Here is a 24,052-nt window from a genome sequence, read left to right as displayed (position 1 = left end):
CCAAGGACTCGAGGCCGTCACCTAGGCCGGGGTGCTTGTAGCCCTACCCCACTCAATGACGCCGGACATGTTCAATAAAGTTTTTACTCACTCACTCTGAGCAAGCATGAGAGGAAGGGCATTCGGGGAGCTGGAACGAGGAGTCACTGAACTTATTTGCGGTACACTTGTGCACAACTGCAACGCCACAGCTAAACAGACCACTGGGTAATTTAAGGGCCCTTATTATAAGGGAAGTCAAAGGACAATGCATTCCGGCATACAAAATAGCGCTCAGTATTCACTTCAATATAGAAAACAGCAACATAACCATCAAAACGTTATGCCCAATGAAAGCCTGAAAATGTAGTATGAGAAGGTGTTGGGGACGTTAATTGTGACGTTCCATGGACATTGAACAACTTGCAATATAGATGCGAAGAAATTAAAGTTGACTAAAATGAATCTTGCCGCCGGCTGGGCCCTTACCTGCAACCTTTGGATTACGCGCCCAGTGCTCTTAACAAATGAGCTGGCTTGCCAGGATTGCCCGTAGCCTTGACGTAGAGTGTGGAACATTCTATCAGATGGTGTCACTTAGCACACCAAGTGTTAATGAGCGAACAGTTCGCCCTTTTTTCTAAGGCATTTGTCTTTCGTATTCATACATATAAACCAGACCCCTCTAGAAAATCAATATACAAAGACAGGCATGAGTAGACCACAGAAATTAGGCCCCCAGAAAAACCATGTGCAAAGAATGCTATACCAAAGGAGAAAAAAGTTCTCGCTGACAGTGATTGCGTACCAAATTCAAATCTACGACAATGATTACGACTATGGGTGCGAAGTTGTGAACAAGTACACTTCCCCCTTTCATTATCACATGTAGTGGTCGTTATATCTTCGCTGAACATTGATTTTCGCAGGGTCATATGACGACGATTGTTTGTTGCATTTTTTATCGCGAAAGTGTTTTATGTTAGGGCTCGGGGCCCAGCAAGTCTTCAGAGACATAATCAGTCACCGAAATAACATTAAAAAGCAGATGATCACATCGCAAAGAAAAAAGTCCAATCAATGCGAGTCGAACACATGACCTCTTTTTCTGGGAGAATAGATGCTGAACACGCAGTCTGCTGCAACACGGTTTTTTTTGCTTTCTTGCACTGCACCACAGACACGCACTAATGAGCCTGTGCAAACGCACATGTTATGTATAACATTTTCCTCTCACAGTGCTCTGCGTCGGTTGGACTGTGTCAGAGCCTGGGACTGGTAAGGTGAAATAATGCATCGCGACACTGGTCTATGCGATTAGCTCCCTAAGCTTGTCGTTGCAACGCACACGTACAATTTGACACGTTTCCACTAGCAAAATCGGAAATGTGTCAGGGCCTTAAAAAAGCGCGAGTTGGCAACCGTATCCCGTGTTCTGCGTCTAAGCCCTGACCGTCGACGTCATTGCAGGAACGACGTGCCAGTTGTGCAAGCTCTCCTAAATCAATGTACAGCAAACATTCAAACACTTCTGTAAGGTTACGCTTTACTTTCGTGCTTTCGTGTTAAGCGATTTCTACGATGGAGGCATAAGCCATGTTTTGTTTTCTGTTTCATTCTCAGTCTTTCATCATCTTGGTGTAAGAACAAAATGCTGTTTTATGTGCACTTTATCATTGTTTGTGCGCATGATGGGCTAGCTAAATGTTTCCACCTCTGTATGTGTGTGGCACCTACGTTATCTCGGCGCGGTAAAGCAATAAAGTATTATGTTGTTAGAGAAGGTGCACAAAATTGCTGGGCAGGCATGTGCTTGGCGCTTCGTAGTTCTCTACTTGCGTAACTTTGATTGTAAAACATATCACGCCCGTGGTACTGCACGCTAACGTACTTCAGGTTGTGAGTAGAGCCCATGAAATGCGTGGAATTGATTATATTTAAGAGGCGAGGTACATAAGACTGATAGTGTCGAAAAGAGTTGCATATATGATAAGATGGAGTGGCAGCTTCGCCTACCATGTAGGCTCTCACGCGAAAGTTTTGAGAACTTGAACAAATTACAGTAATGTTACTTTCAAAGGATGACAAGGTAAAGAAATATATTAGGGAGGAGCACATTGGAAAAATGCAGATGAGGAGTTTATGGGAAGCGAGACTCGTTTGTGTTGAAAACAGACTGTAAACAATTTCACACTTTTCAAACGGGCACAGAAGCGGTGTTTACACTGTCGTTCTTTATGAAAGGGAACACGCGAACGCGTGGCCTGGCCTCTGCGGTGTCTGCCTACAGCACCATCAACTTACAAGTAAAGAAAGCACGTTCACTTTTCGCGTCATCTATGGCGAAGCAAGGTAATGAGTCATGGCCGGTAGACAAGCGCTGCTAGATTACGTTCCCTGATCGCTCGTTTGGAGAGCGATATCGGGCGGTTGCGGCACCTTGCGCCGTGGTCGCGAACAATGTTTGATATGTTGGCAGTGGCCTCCGCACTGCAGGCGTGAGCACAGAGAGAGTGCAATCTAGCAGCGCTTGTCTACCCGCCATAACTCGTCATTATTTTTTTTCGGCAACAGATGACGCTGAAAGCGAACGTGTTTTCTTTTGCTGTCGGTTGATTTTGCTGTAGGCAGCCGCCGCAGGGCGCAGGCCACGCGTTTGCGTGTTTCCTTTCGTAAAGGACGACAGTGTACACTTTTCGTGTGTGAATACTCTCTTTGTGTGGCCTGAATAAATCGTGCACCAGTCAGTTCTTGTTATTTTATAATTTACGACGTCATTAACGCTCTAAAGGCCTTGAATGCCATCCACATATTTGCCACATGCTGCACCACCCTCGGCTTTATTAAAGAGAGTCACATCGCATGTGCGTTTTAGGGGCGAAGTTCCTTATGGCGTGGCTTGTGCATCCCTCGTAGTACGTTACCACCAGTGGCACATACCCGAAATAGGTATAACATTTGACCTCCAAGGTGGTGCCGGTGACAGATTTCTTCTGTGCGTTGTTTAACAATAAAAAATAGTGCTCAATGTACATGCCAATGGCTGCTAATGGAGAATGAGAGACAGGAGCATTCGGCTTTTAGTGAACGCGTACGCTGCGATCCCCATTAGCCGCCATTGGCATGAACATTGAGCACTATCGGACAAGAAAGGGTTGCTACATTATACACGCTGGGTGTAACCTCCTTTGTTTTAGAAAGGTTTAGCGAGCGTTGAGCCGCAGGGTCATGAATACAATGAACTAGTATATACCATAAATGATTTCGAGGTGGTTAAAGGGGGGAAGCAGATACGAAGCGCAAGCCGTAAGAAATCAAAAGCTGAATCCTCCTGTCTCTCATTTCACATTAGCAGCCACTGGCATGTACATTGAGCACTTTCTGACAGGAAAAGGTTGCTACGTTATACTCGCTGGGCGTAACCTCCTTGGTTTTAGAAAGGTTTAGCTAGCATTGGGCCGCAGTGCCATGAATACAGTGAACTACTATATACCATGAGCTCAAGGTAGTTGAAGGTGGCAAATAGACCCGAAGCGCAAGCCGTAAGAAAGTGTGCGTGTGCCACCTCTCGTTTAGTCCTTGGAATGTCCACTGAATGGCAGTGCTTCTATATGGGGAATATATGATAAAAAGATGCGAGATGGTGGGACTTGGAGTGTTGAATAGATGGACGAACGGATACACAGACAGATGCATGGATGGACGCATGAACGGACGCAGGAGCGGATGCATGAACGAACGCAGGGACGGGCGCACGAACAGACGCATGGACGGTCACACAGACGGACGCATGGACGGACGAATGCTTCGCCCCACTCTCCATCATTCACTTCGTGGATATGCTGCCAATTTTTTTTTCATTAGCGATACCAATTATATTGCCACGTTCCATTTCCTAAGTTTTTGTTATTGTCCCAAAACACCACACCATTCTCAGCGCGAACCGCGCCTGCAGTTTTCGTGAAGGCTCCGGACTGTAGTAGATCATTTAGATAAGATCACGCCCACTGTGCGAACGGTACAGATTGTTCTGAAACCTACACCGCCGCCAGCGATAACGCTAGAACATTCGACAGCAAGAGTATAAATGCCGACGCGCTTCGCCGCTTGTCAGTTGTTGATTGAAGGCCGACGCTCGGTTCGCCGCTATTAGTCCGAGACTGCTATCTGTGCGAGACTGCTGCTGTAATTGGACTTTCCGTTTACCGGCCACAGGTTCGCCCAAATAAACAGTTAAATCCCAACACGAAGTTTCCTGTCTCTGGCCACGTCACGACCTCGTGACATCTGGTGGAGGTGCTGCTTCGTTCATGTACCGGACGCCCCCGTCAAGCCGTGAACCCAGCCCACGTCGCGGAGAAGACACCGACGCCAACCAGGAGCAGCGAACAAGCCGCCGACAGCAAGGGCTACCACCGGAGTACGGAATTCTAGAAGACAAGGCGCGGAAGACCAAGGCCTTGACTGCAACTGCAGCGATAATGACAACCGCCGCATCCCAGCCCACGATGGTCATGCATCAACCCAGGGAACCACCAATTTTCCATGGATCATCGTTCGAAGACCCGGAGTCCTGGCTAGAAACATACGACCGTGTGGCCGCCCTCAACCACTGGGACAACGAAGAAAAGCTCCGTCTTCTGTACTTCTACCTGGAAGACACTGCAAGGACCTGGCTATAGAATCGTCAGTCCACGCTCAGAACGTGGGATGTCTTCTGCGGCGCATTTCTGCAAACGTTCGCGAGCGTCGCTCGCAAAGAAGGGGCCGCTGCTCAACTAGAGACCCGGGTTCAGCTACCAAATGAGAAGGTTAGAATTTTCACAGAGGAGATGACCCGCCTATTTCGTCACGCTGACCCAGACATGCCTGAGGAGAAGAAGGTTCGTTTCCTTATGCGAGGGGTCAAACAGGAGCTCTTCGCGGGACTAATGAGGAATCCACCAAACAACGTCCAAGAATTTGTATCCGAGGCGACCACCATCGAAAAAACCCTTGACATGCGCACCAGACAGTATAATCGTCGCCTGACTCCAGAATGCGCTGCTGCTCAAAGCAGTGACTCCGAAAACCTGCGTGAAACGATCCGAGCGATCGTGCGGGAAGAGCTGCACAAACTGTTGCCTTCGGCGCACCCTCAAGTGGATTAGATCGCCGACATTGTGCGAGAAGAAGTTCGGCAATCACTTCGAATTCCCCAAACACCGCTGCCCGAGCCAGAAACTATGAGCTACGCCGCTGCAGTGCGCCACAACGCTCCTCCCTGTCCACGCCAAAACGCCGCCCGTCGCACTTCCGTCGCCAAACACCACCGCTGCCACCACCCCCACCGACGACCTACCGTTCACCAGCGGGCCAGCGCAGTGCGCCGAAGAAAACCGACGTTTGGCGCACCCCTGACCACCGCCCATTGTGCTACCACTGCGGCGAGGCCGGGCACACTTACCGCCGTTGCCAGTACCGACAGATGTGACTGCGTGGCTTCGCCGTCGATGCACCACGTCCGCAGCCAGGGGAACGGTCACGTGACATCGCCGACTACCTGACAGGAACTCAATGGACACACCGAAGTTCTTCCCGTTCGCCGTCGCCCAGCCGCCGCATGTCAGCGTACCCCCGGCAGTACTCCGGCCCAACGCGGGGCCGGTCTCCTAGCCCGTATCCGGGAAACTAAGGGCAGCAACCGGTGGAGGTGCGGTTGCTGTGCGACGAACTACCGAAGATCCTCCTCCGACGACGACGCCGCGACGGAGCTTTCCGAACACAATGCCAACCAGGCAAAGCCCTGACAGCGAAAGCTCACTTACCAGAGATGGCCTGACGACGCAACATGGAAGCAGCGGATCAAGCCGACGCAGCCGTGACCCGACGCCACGCCCTAACTGTAATGCGAGACGGTGAACTAGCGACATCGACGTACTTATTGACGGCCACAGTGTGACCGCTCTCGTCGATACTGGAGCCGACTATTCTGTCATCAGTGGGTCGTTCGTCGCGAAGTTAAAGAAAGTTAGGACAGCTTGGAAAGGCCCTGAAATCCGCACAGCCGGAGGTCATCTTGTAACGCCTGCAGGAATCTGCACAGCGAGAGTCACCATTAACGGCCGTATTTATCCTACAGACTTCGTAGTCCTACAGCGTTGCTCGAGAGATGTCATCCTTGGCATTGACTTCTTATGCCTCCATGGTGCTGTCATCAACCTAAAAACAAAGTCGATAACGTTATCCACAGAAGAAGCACTACCACCGCGCACGCCGTCAGGACACCATGCCTTGAATGTGCTGGAAGAACAAGTCACCATTCCGCCTCGCTCAAGCGTCATTATTTCAGTCGGCGCTCCTAAATCACCTGACTTGGAAGGCTTCGTTGAAGGCAGTCAGCATCTGTTGGTCACCCGAAATATTTGCGTCGCAAGAGGAATAGCAGAGGTGCGGGGAGGCAAAGCAACGGTTATGCTCACTAATTTCAGCAATGAGTACAAACATGTGAACAAAGGAACAACGGTTCCATACATCGAAGAAATTGTCGAAGCCAACAGTGCTTTCGCAATCGCCTATTCTGCGGAAATTGCTCAGAGGAACCAAGCCCCTCCCATAACTTTCGACGTCAATCCCAGACTACCGAACGATAAGTAAGAACAGCTCAAGGCCCTGCTCCTGCAATACGAAGATTGCTTTTCGTCGTCATCGAAAATTCGGCAGACCCCAATCACGAAACATCGCACCATAACCGAAGAAAATGCCTGACCACTCCGTCAGAGTCCGTAAAGGGTTTCGACGCGAGAACGTGAGACCATGAAGAGACAAGTTGATGAAATGCTGCGGGATGACATTATCCAGCCGTCCAAGAATCCATGGGCATCCCCCGTGGTGTTAGTGAAGAAAAAGGATGGGACCCTACGTTTTTGCGTCGATTATCGCCGCCTGAACAAAATCACAAGAAAGGACGCGTATCCTCTCCCACGAATACACGACGCACTTGATCGGCTCCATGACGCCAAGTACTTTTCGTCAATGGACCTCAAGACTGGCTATTGGCAAATCAAAGTCGACGAAAGAGACCGAGAGAAGACGGTGCTTATAAAACCGGACAGCCTCTGCGAGTTTAAGGTCATGCCCTTCGGTCTTTGATCAGCGCCTGCAACTTTTCAACGCGTTATGGATACAGTACTGGCAGGATTGAAGTGGCAAACTTGCCTTGTGTACTTGGACGACGTCGTCGTGTTTTCCTCGAGTTTGGACGAGCATCTTCGGCGCCTTGAAGCTGTACTTCAAGCCATCAAGACGTCCGGACTCACACTGAAGCCAGAAAAGTGCAGATTTGCGTATGAGGAGCTCTTGTTTCTGGGACACGTTATCAGCAAATCTGGAGTTCGTCCCGATCAACGGAAAACAGCCGCCATCGCCGACTTCCCGCCGCCCACTGACAAGAACGCCGTGCGCCGATTTCTGGGCCTGTGCGCCTATTATAGGTGGTTCGTCAAAAACTTCGCCCGCATCGCCGATCCTCTCACTAACCTTACCAAGGCCGACGTGGAGTTCAAGTGGGAAACGCCACAGGAACACGCTTTCCAGGAGCTTAAACATCGCCTCCTGACGCCTCCGTTACTTGCCCATTTCGACGAATTCGCCGAGACAGAAATACATACTGACGCAAGCAGCGTAGGTCTTGGCGCCGTTCTTGTGTAGAGGGCTGACGGACTTGAAAGGGTTATTAGTTACGCCAGCCGATCGCTATTCAAAGCAGAAGCAAGTTATTCCACAACAGAAAAGGAGTGCCTCGCCATCATCTGGGCTACGTCGAAATTTCGCCCCTACCTCTGCGGCAGGCCCTGGTGTTAGCGACCACCACGCCTTGTGTTCGCTAGCCACCTTGAAGGACCAGGTCGCCTCGCACGATGGAGCCTGAGACTTCAAGAGTATGACATTACTGTCATTTACAAGTCCGGCAAAAAACACTCTGACGCCGACTGTCTCCCTCGTGCGCCTGTCGACCAACCGCTACCCGACGACCCGGATGACGAGTACTTCTTGGGAACGATAACTACTGACGACTTCGCTGAACGACAGTGGGCCGACCCGGAACTTAAGGCCCTAATAGAATACCTCGAAGGCAGGACCGCCGAAGTCCCGAAGGTATTCAAACGCGCACTTGCGTCGTTCTTTCTACGAAACGGTCTTCTACAAAAGAAAAACTTCTCACCGCTTCGAGCTAAGTACCTCCTTGTGGTGCCTTCAGCTCTGCGACCAGAACTCCTGCAGGCCCTGCACGACGATCCGACGGCAGGGCACCTCGGTGTTTCTCGCACGCTCGCGAGGATACAAGAAAGGTACTACTGGCCACGTCTTACCATCGACGTCACTCGTTATGTGAGGACATGCCGGGACTGTCAGCGACGCAAGACACCGCCGACAAGGCCAGCGGGACTTCTGCAGCCAATTGATCCACCTTGCTGACCTTTCCAGCAGATTGGTGTGGACCTACTGGGGCCGTTTCCGACGTCGACTTTCGGAAACAAGTGGATCGTGGTAGCTACCGACTACCTCACCCGCTACGCCGAGACAAAAGCCCTGCCAAAAGGCAGTGCATCCGAGGTAGCTAAGTTCTTCGTCGAAAATATCATCCTACGTCACGGCGCCCCGGAGGTCCTTATCACCGACAGAGGAACGGCATTCACTGCCGACTTAACTCAAGCGATCTTGGCATACAGCCAAACAAACCACCGCCGGGCGACAGCGTACCACCCACAGACCAACGGCCTCACCGAGCGGCTTAACAAGACGATCGCCGACATGCTCTCAATGTACGTCGATGTCGAAAACAAGACGTGGGACACCATTCTTCCGTATGTGACCTTCGCATACAACACGGCGATGCAGGAGACGACACAGATATCTCCATACAAATTGGTCTACGAAAGGAGCCCGGCAACGACGCTCGATGCCATGTTACCCAACGTCACCGACGAAGGAAACCTCATGTGAGCGAGTACCTTCAACGCGTCAAAGAAGCCCGACAACTTGCGCGTCTCCGTATCAAGAATCAACAGACGACCGACAGCCACCGTTACAACCTTCGACGACGCTTCATGGAATACCAGCCCGGTGAACGTGTTTGGGTGTGGACGCCGATACGCCGACGTGGACTAAGTGAAAAGCTTCTGCGACGGTACTTCGGACCGTACAGGGTGGTTCGACGTCTCGGTCCACTTGATTACGAGGTTGTCCCCGACGGCATCACGAACTCTCTACGACGCCGATCGCGACCTGAAGTCGTACATGTCACGCGCCTCAAGCCGTTTCATGCGTGTTAACAAACTTAAACAGTGTTTTTTTGTATTATAGTTGTATCGTAATTTATTCATTGTACTTTCTAGCATTATTATTGTACCTTCATCTTTAGTTAAAGCATCGGGACGATGCCTTTTTTTCAGAGGGGGGCAATGCCACGTTCCATTTCCTAAGTTTTTGTTATCGTCTCAAAACACCACACCATTCTCAGCGCGAACCGCGCCTGCAGTTTTCGAGAAGGTTCCGGACTGTAATAGATCATTTCGATAAGATCACGCCCACTGTGCGAACGGTACAGATTGTTCTGGAACCTACGCCGCCGCCAGCGATAACGCTAGAACATTTGACGGCAAGAGTATAAATGCCGACGCGCTTCGCCGCTTGTCAGTTGTTGATCGAAGGCCGACGCTCCGTTCGCCGCTATCAGTCCGAGACTGCTATCTGTGCGAGACTGTCTGTAATTGGACTTTCCGTTTACCGGGCACAGGTTCGCCCAAATAAACAGTTAAATCCCAACACGAAGTCTCCTGTCTTCGGCCACGTCACGACCCCGTGACAATATGGACATTCTCGGCTTGACTTTGCCGCAGGCACGCTTCAACATTGACGTCGACGTTGGTTACTGTTTAAATTCATCGTGTATGTATACGTATCTATATATATGAAAATGCAAGAAAAAATAAGCTAGAAAAGGACTCCGGTGCGCGCAATCGAACGTTCAACCTCCTTACTTGGTGCGTAGCGTTACCCACTAAGCTAGAGCTAGGGCTTAGTGGCTAACGCCACGCACCTTCAACCTCCTTCAACGTTTAAACGGTAAACTATTTCCATCTAGCATTTACCGCTAGCGATACCAATCCTAAAGGAACTATCGCGTTTTATGCATTACCAGCAAGATGGCACAAAAAGCACGCGTTGCCATATATCGTCGCGACGTGGCGACGCGCGCTAATGTGTTAATCTCCCACGTGTACTCTGTCCAATGGGGAGAGGAGGGTGTTGACACTCACTTGTGCACGCACTCATCTCGCAGTGGGAAGAATCATTCGCCTTGGATTTTCACCGCATTTATTCGGTTTGTAGTTGCTTAGCGCATGGTCAGTGCACTCGCTGCACAGTCTCAAATTGCGAAAAGAGTGCGCTTTTCAGGCACAGCAAAGTAACAACTGAGACACCTGATGGCATTCATTTGTACCTGTGAGTACATTTCATGCGTCATTTGTGCTTGAGCAATAGGGGCCATGTATCGATCTGCTTGCAATTCTTCGCGGGACACTACAGTTTCTTGCTATCGCTTTCAGTGCTTTACTTTTGCCGCAAAGCCTGAGAATTCTTCACAAGTCAGGAGCAATATCCAACTTTCCCTGTATAGTTTTCGTGTATGTGTCAATTGGAAGTGCTGGCTTTCATCAGAGATACATGTGCAATACTTTTTTCAATACGACTTCTCAAACAGAGAATGAACACATCAGTTTGTTGTACAAAACGCATTGACGGCTCAAAACCTTCATCGCCTGCAGAACAGCTTAATCTGCAAGTAACCTAACAAAAGTATGTAGTGATAAACAAATGTTCTATTTTTTATTATAGTGTTGGTACTTTTGAAAGAAACCTCAAGTTAATTATACAAAACTGTACTGAAAGTATCCAATTTCTTGATCTATGTGCTCACCCAAAAGAACACGCTGTATGTGTAGCGACAGTACTTCACAATTAATCCAAGCGTTGTTTACATGACCACTTAAGAGCGTTACCTTTGTAATTAATATGGCAAAATCAAACAATAAACACTCACTTGGGCTTTCTTCATCATTCACATGGATTTTTTTATTGATGTGTGGGGTTTAACGTCTCAAAACCACCATATGATTATGAGAGACGCCATAGTGGAGGGCTCCGGAAATTTTTACCACCTGGGGTTCTTTAACGTGCACCCAAATCTGACCACACGGGCCTACAACATTTCCGCCTCCATCGGAAATGCAGCAGCCGCAGCCAGAATTCGAACCCGCGACCTACGGGTCAGCAGCCGAGTTTTAGCCACTAGACCACTGCGGCGGGACTTCACCAAGGAGGATACATAAAACTTGCTGGAGTGGAAGCCGCCCATGCGCCGCCACGGGAGAGAGTGAAGCCGCGCCGAGCATGCGGCGGCCATGTTGCCAGTGGCAGAAAAGAGCCGAATGCTTCAAATTTATGCTTCATCGCGCTGCGGGTGAAGTGACTCGTGTGTTTATTGAGCAACGAAAACAAGTAATTCTGGTTGTAAATGTTTATTGCGACTTGTACGCAGCCAAGTGGCATGTAGAGAACTCAATTAAAGTGCATATGCATTAAATAGCGATGCCTATAAGCAAACACATCATCTAAAACATAGGTGCCCTACTGGTGGTTGAAAATTATTGCCCTTGTCAAAAGTGGTCCCACCTTACTTTTGACCGATTTTCGTTTTTTTTTTCCTTCATCATGTGTTGTATCCTCACTTTTACGTATTGTTCGGCGATTTGCCTGCACAAACTGTAAACCTGATTATCAAGCGTATCAAAGTCTAGGACGTGTTGCTCTTGTTTATGGAACCAGTTTTTCTCGGAGGAAGCTCATAGAACTTTCAGGATGAGGTGTTTTGCTCTTGACTTCACTGTTGTGATGGAATCACATTCAGCCTGTAGCCGCCTCAGTCCTAGACTTCTTTACAGAGGCTAATGACATCTCGCGACGCGCCTGAAACAAGACCACCTCGCCTCTTACATTTAAATAAAGGTGTCAGCTCGTCTGAGTGCATGGCTGCTATGCACTCTTCACAGGTACTTGCAGTTCGACCTGTCGAACAATGAAGCCTGCTATGTATGGCACCACGGAACCGACAAAAACAGAAAAGCTTTCGGGCTAGTCAACGCGATGCGTATTGTCATGGTCATCGGGCTGCAGGACTGGGGCCTAGCGCATGTCAGTGAGATTGCTTCTTGGATCTACCATGGCTGCAGGAGTCTTTGCATTCAATACGGAGAGAACATCTTGGGAGCCGTGTCTAGAACTTGAAGACTTGACTTCCGTCTGAACCAATAGACGCTTGCATGCAGCCATAAACTGTGAAGCTGTTGGGTCGTTGTTATGGCCGCCTCATCCACGTATTGATTCAAAGAAGTTTTCGGCATAGTCTTGACTGAGTTTGTGTGTCAGTAAGTATTTCAGCTGACCCTGGCTGACAAGTCTGTCAAACATTTTTTCCGTGCTTGCCATGCGTATCCAAAAACCAATTAATCCATTTTTTTTTCAGTCCTTCTTTCACTGCCGGATCTCTCAGCCCGTTTATGTACGCTCGAGTCTCCGCAAAAAACGACTTCCAGAATGCTTCGTTCCCCTGCCAAAGGGGCGCTTTGTACGACCTTGCCAGCGGGTTCCTGGAGTTTAAGATGCCAAACAAGTGATCAAAAGTTCTAATAAACGTAGATCCTGTGCTGGCACCCTTGAATTGCGGCAGCTTTAGCTTTCGTTCGCAGAAGTCCAAAGCGTCGGCAATTGAGGCGCTCGATCAGTTGTACATCATATCATACCTTCATTTTCTTGCTTTTCCCATTGAACGTGGGCTTTCGTAAGTTTGTTTCCGAGCCACAACCCTTCTTCACGTTGAAGTGCCTTCAATGCCACTTCATAACCCCATTTCACATGCTTCCATTCAATGTCAAAGGGGTGGTCAAAGCACTCTGGCGCGAAGTGCACAGAGCGAAGTGATCTCAGTCTTTCGCATTCTACTTCTCACGGCGAACGGCCCACTCCCAGAGGCTCCGCGTTACGGGATCTTTAGGAAACCTGTAAAACAAATCCGGACTGTTATGTTTTGCACGCTTAGATCGCGTCGGCTATAGCTCCCTTTAGTAACGAGCGCGGAATGGCTATGTCGAAGACGTTTTCGTGTACGTACAGGTGGAATGTGAGGCCACAACCTTTTTTCAACCTGTTGGCACATCCGTAAACGACGCAAGAGGCAACCATTGTAAACCATTTGTTTTTACATGCCGACAAGGTGAAACAAGAACGGACGAAATCAGCAGCTCGCGATGGCGCTGAGCACGCTTTTTGCCACTGGCAAGATGGCGGCGGCTGGCTTCACTCGCACAGCGGCCCTTCCACTCCAGCAAGTTTTATGTATCCTCCTTGGACTTCACGCGGATTCAGTTCTCACCTACATTTCAAAGATAAGAAAGTTTGATGGAACGTGAACGTCAAAAAATTTAATTGAACTTGGTATATATTACAAAAGTTATATTTCTTTCGTATAAAAAGCGTGATTTCGGAACTATGGTTCGTCCTCGAAGGTGATTAAATGAATTGAAGCTCTTGCTAGGGCGATAATGAATACATTTTGTTTCGTGATTACGACCATGCAGTTACTATTTTCGCTGTGTGCTCTTATTCCAGTATTATTGTGATCTTAATTAGTTATAAAGGCCTCCAACCAATCGCGAGAAGGAGCAATGGTCGCTTTCTTAACTACGCAAGGTAGGCCGTGGTTTTTTTATTCAATCAAGGTTTGCACAAAAACACTGTTGGCTCTACAGTGATAATACAATATGCAAGACGACAGAAAGTGGAAACAAATAATGGGCTGTGTTAGGGAGCCACTGCTCCAAGCAGTGCTTGATAGGTATATAACAGTGCTTCGTGTCTGATACTTCCATGATAGAGGCTATGTATTGGTTATTAAAAGGCTATTAAAAGGCTATTAAAAGGCTACTGCTTTTATAGTGCGAGCATTTTCTTTATTCATTTTATGTATTTTAGGCTACTGAACACCCACCACTGTATGCTGCATCCATAACGTAATATTACATGAAGCAGCCGTGAAGTTAGGGTATTGTGAACTGTAGGGGAGACCGCAACATAATTAATAAAAGTCTCGCAAAGAAATTAAGTAACACCTTATGTACTTACCAAGATATGAACAGCCTAATGCAAAAATACTTTCAGCTTCAAACTTCCCCTTACGAAACTACAAGGCATAAACTATGCAGTCCAGTAGTCACCGTAACGTAGATCCATCATCTTTGATTGATGTTTAACAATTATAATGGAAAGTATTCATAAATTTCGGCAAATGTGTATCTACAACTGCCATCTTACTTTGACATCCTGCACATTGCATGTTTTTGCATATTATGTAATCACTCTTTATGCCTCATGGGTAATGCTTTAATGAGTTCGCAGATACCTTACTAAAATTTAGGAAAACAGCCAACAGCGATGACGTTATAAGCAGTTCTCTCGTTCATTCTGAGCACGTGATTGTGTGGAATTTAGATTTTACTGTGAAGCTGTTATGAGACCACGAGAAGGGTCACGTGCATCGTAGCGATGCAAAATCACAGCATATTCACGGAGTGAATGATGATGAGTGGGGAAAAGCGTCCATCAACCCGTCCGTGCTTCATTTCATCCGTTCGTTCTTGGTTCCATCCATCCGCGCGAACATCCATGCGTCCATCCATGCGTCCGTCCATCCATCTGTCTGCCGGTCTGTTAGTGCGTTCATCCATCCGTACGTCCGTGCCTCTGTTCATCAGTCCGTTCGTCTTCTAGTATGTCTGTCCATCCATCCGTGCGTTCATGTACTGAACACTCTAAATACCGCCATCTCCCATCTCGCATCCACTGTGGCACATACCCACTCTATGTGCCGCCGGTGGTACGTACTACTACATACATACTAGGGATGGACAGTCCCATGCCTTAAGAAGCTTCTCCCCTAAAACAACAACAACACATTAAGATTCGAATGCGAGTCCCCCATGTGCCAGTCGAGCATTCTATCACAAACCCACTCCCGTGCTTAGATCTCTGTTGCAAATTGACCTTATGTAGGCTTGATTTTGGGAAAGGAATTGCATTATTATGAGTAATGAGGCGTCTTCAAAAAAGGAACAACCGGGCGTCAGCCAAAGGAAATTGCGTAACCTGTGGGTACTTATGCAACCAAATCTTGTGGCTATATTCTTCATCGTCGTCAGTAACAGCATCTAAAATATGCACAAGACTCCCTGAATATGTTAGCCGGTAACACGCTGCTCTGAGGAATGATGAATGGTGACATATAGGAAGTTATTTTTACAAAATTACGCTGAAGAGTTTAAAATATTACATGCATAGAGCTGGTGTGGCTCTCTCTCCTCTTTGCTCATTGTGTAACAAACATGAAACATTGAGCACTATTTTTTTTCTGTAGTGGCTTCATGTTACTGACGAAAACCTTTATTACAGCGGCTTTTAGTCGAATTAGATTTGATCTTATTATTTCTGAAATTATTTCCTTGGGAGCTTTTTTATTAGGTAATTGTCAGCGGTGTATTAGTTCTGCTGTAGAGAGATCCTCAATCAAATCAAGGTGACTTTGATCACACATCTTTCAATTAGCAAAATTGAATTTTGTTTAATCATTTCATGAATCATTAAATTTCAAAATAATATTTGATCGCTTCTATCTAATTACTCGTTTCATGGCCAATCGCCTTGAGTGGGTGTGAGCCATGCATATGGGTCATCATCATAATCATCTTGAATGCCTCCCCACTACACAGAAATTACGATGATTAATGGCGTAGTGCGTACGCTGCACGTGTGTTTGTAGCAGTTACCCAAAGAGTACTTAAAAGAGGCTCTGAAAGATCGTTATTTCAGCTTTTGCTGGGACTGCGCTGCGCTTTCCGTGCAAGCCCGGCGGTTTTCATCTTTGACCAACCAGCTGCCTACTAAGAACCTGGTCGACCCTCGTCCATCGCCTTGAAGAGTAGACAGGGAGAGCTTACTATGTCATGTTGCCATCGTTTTATCACATCTAGCCAGGAGTAATATTCTGTACATTGTAGAATTCCGCCATGTTGTGAGATTGCGCTATGGATCGATGCTAATTGGCTAAGTGAGCTGCTACGACCTCTCTGATTGGCTTAAAATGCCACCATTACAACATTAGCAATAAGGCGGAATTAGACAGAGTCTAGAGTAGCACAGCAGGCTTCGGTTTTCAGCAGACACATCAACAGTGTCTTACTCCTGCATGCAGTAAGGGCTCTATATATATTGGTCATGAACAGCTATTCAACTAAGATATTTCTTTATGTTGCAGGGCGATTGAGGCAACACGAGGCCATTTGTCGCACCGACGCCCTTTCACGTATCAGTGCGCATTGTAGGGACTGTGGATTCATCCCTATATTTGAGAAAACTACCATCATTGCATTATCAGACAACTCGGGAGATATTCGAGGCTTTGCACATTTCTAACACTAACTCATGCATCAGCCTTTCATAAATCACCCTGCCACAAAAATAGCCTATATGACGGTTTAAAACGGCGAAAATATTTTTCTCAATGCCGTACAGGTATTCAGTTACAAGAAGCGCAATATGGCTCCGTGACAGAGCATCTGTTTGCCACGCAAATGTTATGCGTTTTATACCAGCGCGGACTGATGGTTTTTCTCATTTCTGGATTCCCACAGTTTTTTGCTCACAAGCAACACCACCGTCACCGGCAGGACACCGTAAATTGTACGTAATAAACTCTTTAAACCTAGCGTGTCAAAATGCCGACTAAATATCTTCTGTAACTACAAATTGAAATAACGCGCTGCTGGCACAGGGGAGCGTGCGACTGTTTAACTCTTTACTGGCTTGATAAAAATAATACTAGAACACTACCTTACACAAAACCTATCTCTCAAGAATTGTTACGTGTGCATAGGAGGACTGCTTAACTATTGAAGCCCTGAATATTCCTACAGCCGAACTCAAAGCTTGTTCTTGGTGATTACAAAAGCGAAAAATGCAGAGAAAAAAAGTTGTGTCTATATGCCACTTCAAAGTTCTGGCATAAAAGAGGGCAGAGAATACACAGCACTACTTGCAGAGCATCGATAGAAAACGGCACCGTGAGAAAAGCATTACGTTATTAAATAAAAGAAAATTCCGGGTATACTGCCGGTGGAAGGTTAGTAACGCGGCAACTATGCGCCACTCCCGAGTCTTGCAAAAAGAAACAATGCAACTAACAAGCAAAAGAAAAGCGCGTCAAGCCTGGGCAAATTATCGACGACGCCTAAAAGAAAGCAAGGTTCGGTTGGCGATGAGGCGAGAAAAGTGACCCTCTACTAATTGCCGAGTGGAGCAATCAAGAAGTATAATTGCCTTTTTCCCCTTAGGTCATGGCGCGCGGGAAAAATTCGGCGTGCGACAACATGCAGATACGAAAAGAGAAAAAGGCAGAGACAGGAAAAGGAAGAACAGACTTCCAGGAGGCAAGCGTAAAGAAGCTCTGCTGTACATGATGGCATTACAACATGCGCAACCGGGCTTCCAACTTTCCATCAGGGTGGTTGGCGCTAAAACGCGTTGTTGAGGGTTTTGGCCGGAGACCTCCTACAGCAAAGATGAATTCGACAATTTGTCACCCAACTTGGCTTCAAGAAACGATTTGTAAATTATCCGCTGCATGGAGATTTCGAAAGTATCCTTCGCAGCCCCACCCCAAGCCTTCTCAAGACTGCCCACATATTTTATTGTCCATATTTTTTTGAAAAACGCCACCGTACGATTCAACTTCTAGGTATCCTGTTTTGCTTTCCTTACAATGAAGGAGTTTCAAGATATCCCGTCTGCTACACTGTAAACAGAAATAAGCCGAGATGGGAGTAAATGACTTTGTCCTCTAGCGCACGCCCACATGGGAGCTTTATAAACACCGTACGGAGAGAGAAAAAATTTACTCCCCATCAGTAGAGGGTTTTTGCATGGTGCCAGGAGGGTTTTTATTTACATCCATTGGGGAACTTTTTCAGGTCAGTATGGGAGTAAATTTTTTGCGTTGACCGAGAAAGAAATTACGTCTGCAGCCATACCATGCGCAAGCATAACTTTATTTACATTACATTTAATGCGCACAACAATGATTACAGTACACAAACATTATGACAACGTTCACGTAATATCACAACACTCGCACTCACCACAGCTTGCGTGTGTTTAGAAAAAGTGGTTAACGATTTAGAGTACTAGATACTCTACTATGGGAGAGCATAAAGCCGTCCCCACACGCAGTACACACCTACCATATAGTCACCGGGTACACACGCAGTACACACCTACCATATAGGCACCACAATCTTACCTCCCATGTAGCCCTGGTGAAAGCCTTTTTTCGCTAATAATTAGGCAACAAATACGCACGGCGTAAATATGCACTTGCGGTGGTCCGATGTAAGCACTTAAACACACATGCCTTTTATCCTAAGCTTGCCTAATATTCAATATTTTTTCTACTATAGCGAAAAATTTTAATCAGTTGACGCTCTGTCGTACGGGCTGAATTTGCATTAGCAGTACTGTTTGTGGACCCGTAAAATGCACTGAATCATACACAAAGTGCGCGCGGCCTTGAATGAACACATTAACAAGGCAAATTTAGCAGCTCCAGCGATGAACCGAGGTAGACCGCCGCTACCGCGTTCGACGACTAGGCCTCACTCACGATTACGGCACGGTGATATGATGAAAGAGAGCTGGCGATCACAAAATCCTTGCTGATGTGCAGTTTACGTCTCGTTGTTTTTCCCATGCACAGAAATAGGTTTCCGCTATCCACGCAGTTTAAGCTACGGAGCGATAGACTTAAACGAATGAGACGGCTCGCAGTCGCTGTTCCCGTTGCTCGCATGCATTGCATGTATAGCTCGTAGAGCTCGCCACGGTGGCCGGTGCGCAGTGCGAGCTCGATACGATGCCGGCTTGATACCGACGCCATAGTGAGGCCTTCTTACCGCTTAGATGTTGCAGCCGGTGAAATACCGGTGACACTCCGAGAAGCCAAAATCGGCGGAGACGGGGTGAGCGCGTCGCCGGCGCAACTCTCTCAGACCGGTTTCCGGCCATCCTGCCGTAGTCGAGCGAAGCCTACTTGAGACCGTTTCGACGTTTTTAACGGTGAAACTACACGAGACGCCGCTGACGATCGTAACAGCTTACTTTTGCTACCATTTCTGTATTCTTCGAAGTTTTTTGTTACTCGGCCCTTTAAAGCGCGGCATTCACGGCGTTTCGTTCAGGAATCGGACCGATGTGCAGCGTGGTTTAACGGTGCGAAATATATTGAAATGTTCACAGTAAATACCAACCGGTCGTTGCTATTCTTCGCTGCACTTATAATTTCGTTGCCTGTTGACAGATGCTTACATGGTTAGCCACACAAAGCACATGCGTTTCACACCAACGTGTAAACGTATGCCCGTACACACACACACACACACACACACACACACACACACACACACACACACACGTCACGCCCAAAGAGGGTTTTTAAAGCTCCTATAGGGAGTTAGTAACCATGCGACCTGAAACACCCTGGGTAGTTTAACAAGGTCATGTCGTTCATAAACTCTGTGATTAAGCAGAGGGCGTTTTACGATGACTTGTGCCGAGTTCACTCCCTACCAGGGAGTAAAAATTGGGGCAGGGGAGTTTTGTGGGCTCATGTGCTGGAGAAACTCCCATCTCGGCTAACTTTTGCTTACAGTGTAGCATGAAATATCTTGCATGTCTTATTACTCGTAAAATAGTTTCTCGTAGTTTGTTTTTAGAGCGTTGTCTTATTGGTCTGTGGTTGTGGGCGTCTCTATCTAGGCTTTAAAGCCGCTCGAAGTTTCTTGCAAGTGATGCATTACAGTGCGTGCATGCGACAGAAACCAATGAATGCCGAAATGACACCGATTAACTCTCATTCAGTCGAAGACACTCAATACGAAAGCATTACTGGTTATACGTTGCTGTTAATCAGCTGAATACTGATGCGAAGTACATTAGTGGGACAATCCAGGACCTCCTTTTTTTTGCCTGTAGGCTGCCGCTGAAGTTAATGCTTCACGCATTACAATTTGAATACCATAGCTCCATTCACGACATTTCTCAAAGTTCTTGTGTGACGCAACAATTTACGCTCCTGTATACCTACAAAAAGAAAGCATTATGACTGGGCTCGAAAGAGCGTTTTCTAACGTGAGTAACATACTTATCCTCGACAGAGAATCTCAGAGAAAGAGCTTAATTGTTGGTAAATGTGAAATAAAAGAATTCCAAAAGGCTGCAGCTCCAAGAGAGACTAAGACGGGGAGTCTTATGTGTGACATTGACAATTCCATTTCTGTTGATGAAGACCACAAACATATTTACAAGTTCGGCACTCAATAACATAGAAGTCCGTTAATTACTAAGAATATTATTGTGCGCTATTTCAAGAATTGTCGAATTTTTTTAAGAATGCAAGACAGAAGTCATTTTTTCGACGTGCTTTCTTTTCGAGATAAAAGAAATGAATCTAGAATACAATTGTGCCAAATAAAGCATAAGGGCACTAATTGTTCAACCTATTTGAGCATAATAATTGAAATTGATAATAATGAAAGCTGTAGAAAAATCCCCCTTTGCGTTACTGAGATCCGAGTCACCAACCTTCAATTTACACACACTACGCTCATCTAATGAAGCTATAGGACGACAGTCGCTTACCCGTCCACCATTCTTGGTAATGCTGTGCGCGCGCGACCTAAGAATTTTGGCCGAAACGTCTCGCACAGAAGGCAGTACAATGAACCCTACATGAACATACTGGAACAAATCTACACTGGATCTGCAGTTATCATAATTCTCCGTAAAGGAAGCGAGAGAATGACAATAAAGAAGGATGTGATGCAGGGAGACACAGTCTCTCCAACGCTAATCACAGGCGTTTCTACAGAAGGTTTTTAATATCCTAGATAGGAAATAGTTAGGGATAAGAGTTCATGGAGAGTGTCTTAGTAATCTGGGATTCGATGATGGAATTGCCTTGATGAGTAACTCTGAGGACAAATTACAGCTCACGATTACTGAACAGGACATGGGAAGCAGAAAAATATGTATGAAAAATATTACGCATAAAACTAATGTAGAGAGAGAGAAATAACTTTATTGCTTTCTCACCGCATCACTTCATTTAGGCATATTAATTATCAAACCTGCTTTTTTTTCCGTGTCCAGTTCAGTAGTCATCAGCTAAAGTAATGTGGAGCTGTCTCAGCAGAAAACAGCGCACTGCGATAAGTGGAGAGGCGCTAGAAGCTGTAGAGCAATGCGTTTACTTAGGACAGGTACTAACCGCAGAGCGGAGCTCTGATAGTCAAATAACTGAAAAATTGAGAATGGGGTGGATCATAATCGGCAAGCATTTTCAGAGCATGAATGGTAATCTGCCACTAACACTCAAGAGGAAGGTATATAGCACTTGCATATTGCCAGTACTTACATACGGAGCAGAAACCTGGAGGCTTCCAAGGAGGTTTCAGCTTTAAATCAGGACGATCCAGCGAGCAATGGAAAGGCGAAAGAGATGTAGAACCTTGAGAGAGAACAAAAGAGGAGAGTAGGTGAGGTAGCAAACCGGGGTTAAAGATATAGCTAAAATGAAGAAGAAATGGACATAGACCGGGCACGTAGCACGTATGCAGGATAACCGCTGGTCAGTAGGGTAACTGACTGAAAGGCAAACGCGGGAAGGGGAGACAGGAAGTTAGTTGGGCAAATGAGAATAAAAAGTTTGCAGGTCTACCATGGCAACGGAGAGCACAAGACTGAGTAGATTGACGGATCATGGGAGATTGATTGATGGAGATGTGGGGTTTAACGTCTCAAAACCATCATATGATAATTAGAGACGCCGTAGTGAAGGGCTCCTGAATTTTCAACCACCTGGGGTTCTTGAACGTGCACCCAAGTCTGAGCGCATGGGCCTACAACATTTCCGCCTCCATTGGAAATGCCGCCACCGCAGCTAGAATTAGATCCCGCGACCTGCGGGTCAGCAGCCGAATACCTTAGCCACTAGACCACCACGGCGAGGCGGATCCTGGGAGAGGCCTTTGCCACGCAGTGGGCGTAGTTAGGCTCATGATTATGATAATTTTTATTGCATGATATATTACCAATATAATATTAAAGTCTCATTCTCATGGCTTCACTTAGCGTGCTCACTGTTGCTGTCGCGTTATCAGCATGGTTCAGTTAGCACGTCAACTAGGAAGCTTTATTTCGCACGGTTCTCACATTACATGACTTGCTTACTACGGTCTTATCGAGATGCGGCGTAGTTACCCAGGTCTTACAAAACACGGCTTAATCATCTTGGTGGTGGCACGTCCTGGCCTCACTAGCCATGTATATCACCCAGCCAAATCTCTAATAATTCATCCGCACGTGCTTAGGTGCTAACAAACTACGAAGACCACAATAAAGGCGCGCACCAGCCGAGCAGCGTGATATATTACCCAGGCAGACCTAGAATAACACATGACCTCAAGCTTAGCTGTGGTCGCGATGTTGAGAGGCACTCGGCCGGAACAAATTTTAGAGGCGAGCATGCTGATTATTCTAAAGCACGCCTAGTGCAGGCTATAAAAGCTTCAAAAAAATTTGAACAGTTCCTGCTTAAAAAAAAAACATTGTCACAAAATGTTTCTGCGACATTTATTGCGTGGGTGCACTTTTCCACCTGGTGGAACGACGATCAAGTGAGAGAAGGTGCCTCTGGTTTGAAAACACCGCCCAACTTGTCCACAGTTGTTGACGCAATGCCGGATTCCATTATAACCAATGAAACGCAGCGTGCTGTCGGATCGATTCATCTTTTTCGCAATGTTGCATGGCTGCACATTGGCGTCATGCATGTTTGCACTGACTTTTGGCACCATGCAGTTCCTTCAAGCTAGGGTGATCTTGCGTGGCGATCCTGAAATTTAATGATGTCGACGGGAGAATATCGCGCATTCAGTGCTTTGCTGTTTTCGCATGAAAGCAAGACACGCTCGAGCGTTTGAAGCGCAAAGCCCTCTGTGCTGACGGTAGAAGGTATCAACTGTGTCTCTCACGTTCCTGAACTACTGTGTGATACATGCATGAGCACGGATGTAATATACCCAATTTGCAGGCAGCGGAAACCCTGGGATATTTCTGATGGGCACGCTGCGAGGGAGTAAATATTGAGTAACAGCATTTATCTTGCGTTTGCGAATGCCACTTGGTGCGGAATTTAAGATATTATGAGTCTAAGTGTATGTTTGCAGCCTGTTTGACCAGATTAGTCACAAGGCTGATTGTTGTACCAAAACGGCTTCAACATTGGTGCATCCCCGCCAAATAGTGCTATAGCTGCCGAGTGCCGACAGTCATCGTGAGCGCCTGGATATCAATGTACAGTCAATTCAAATATTGTTTTAATACTCGGTTCACTTTCATGTGAGACCAATTCTTATTAAGCAGAAATCAACCATTTTTTTCCGTTCATGGACGGACGCATGCACATAGACGACACAAATAAAGCATTTTCCTTAGAGCTCCGCTGTAAAGGCAAGGACGCTATACATATAGCCACGTGATATGAAGCGCCCCTCCACCATGTCTCCAACAGAAACGGAGACTTGGAAAGCGCCTTTCAACTTCCAAGCGTACGGTGAGCCTCGTAAGGCAATTTATAACGCACTCTACTAGATGGAAGAAGCACGCCGTGACCAAATCGGAAAACGCGGTTTTTCTGCTCGACCCCCTATAGTGGCCTCCCATTCGTGCGGCGGCAACACCCTAGTAATCGATAATTTGTGTCTTCAATCGATTTCTTTTATACCTGTGAGTCTTCTACTTTTTCATTCATTTTATTGCTTCTGAGCACATGAACCACCTTCCTGGACGTTCAGCGTTTCCGTATAGCCAC

Source organism: Rhipicephalus microplus, chromosome 2 (assembly GCF_043290135.1).
Source record: "Rhipicephalus microplus isolate Deutch F79 chromosome 2, USDA_Rmic, whole genome shotgun sequence".
In the NCBI taxonomy this organism is placed as follows: Eukaryota; Metazoa; Arthropoda; class Arachnida; order Ixodida; family Ixodidae; genus Rhipicephalus; species Rhipicephalus microplus.
The sequence above is the reverse complement of the archived record's forward strand: the minus strand, read 5'-3'. Positions refer to the sequence as shown.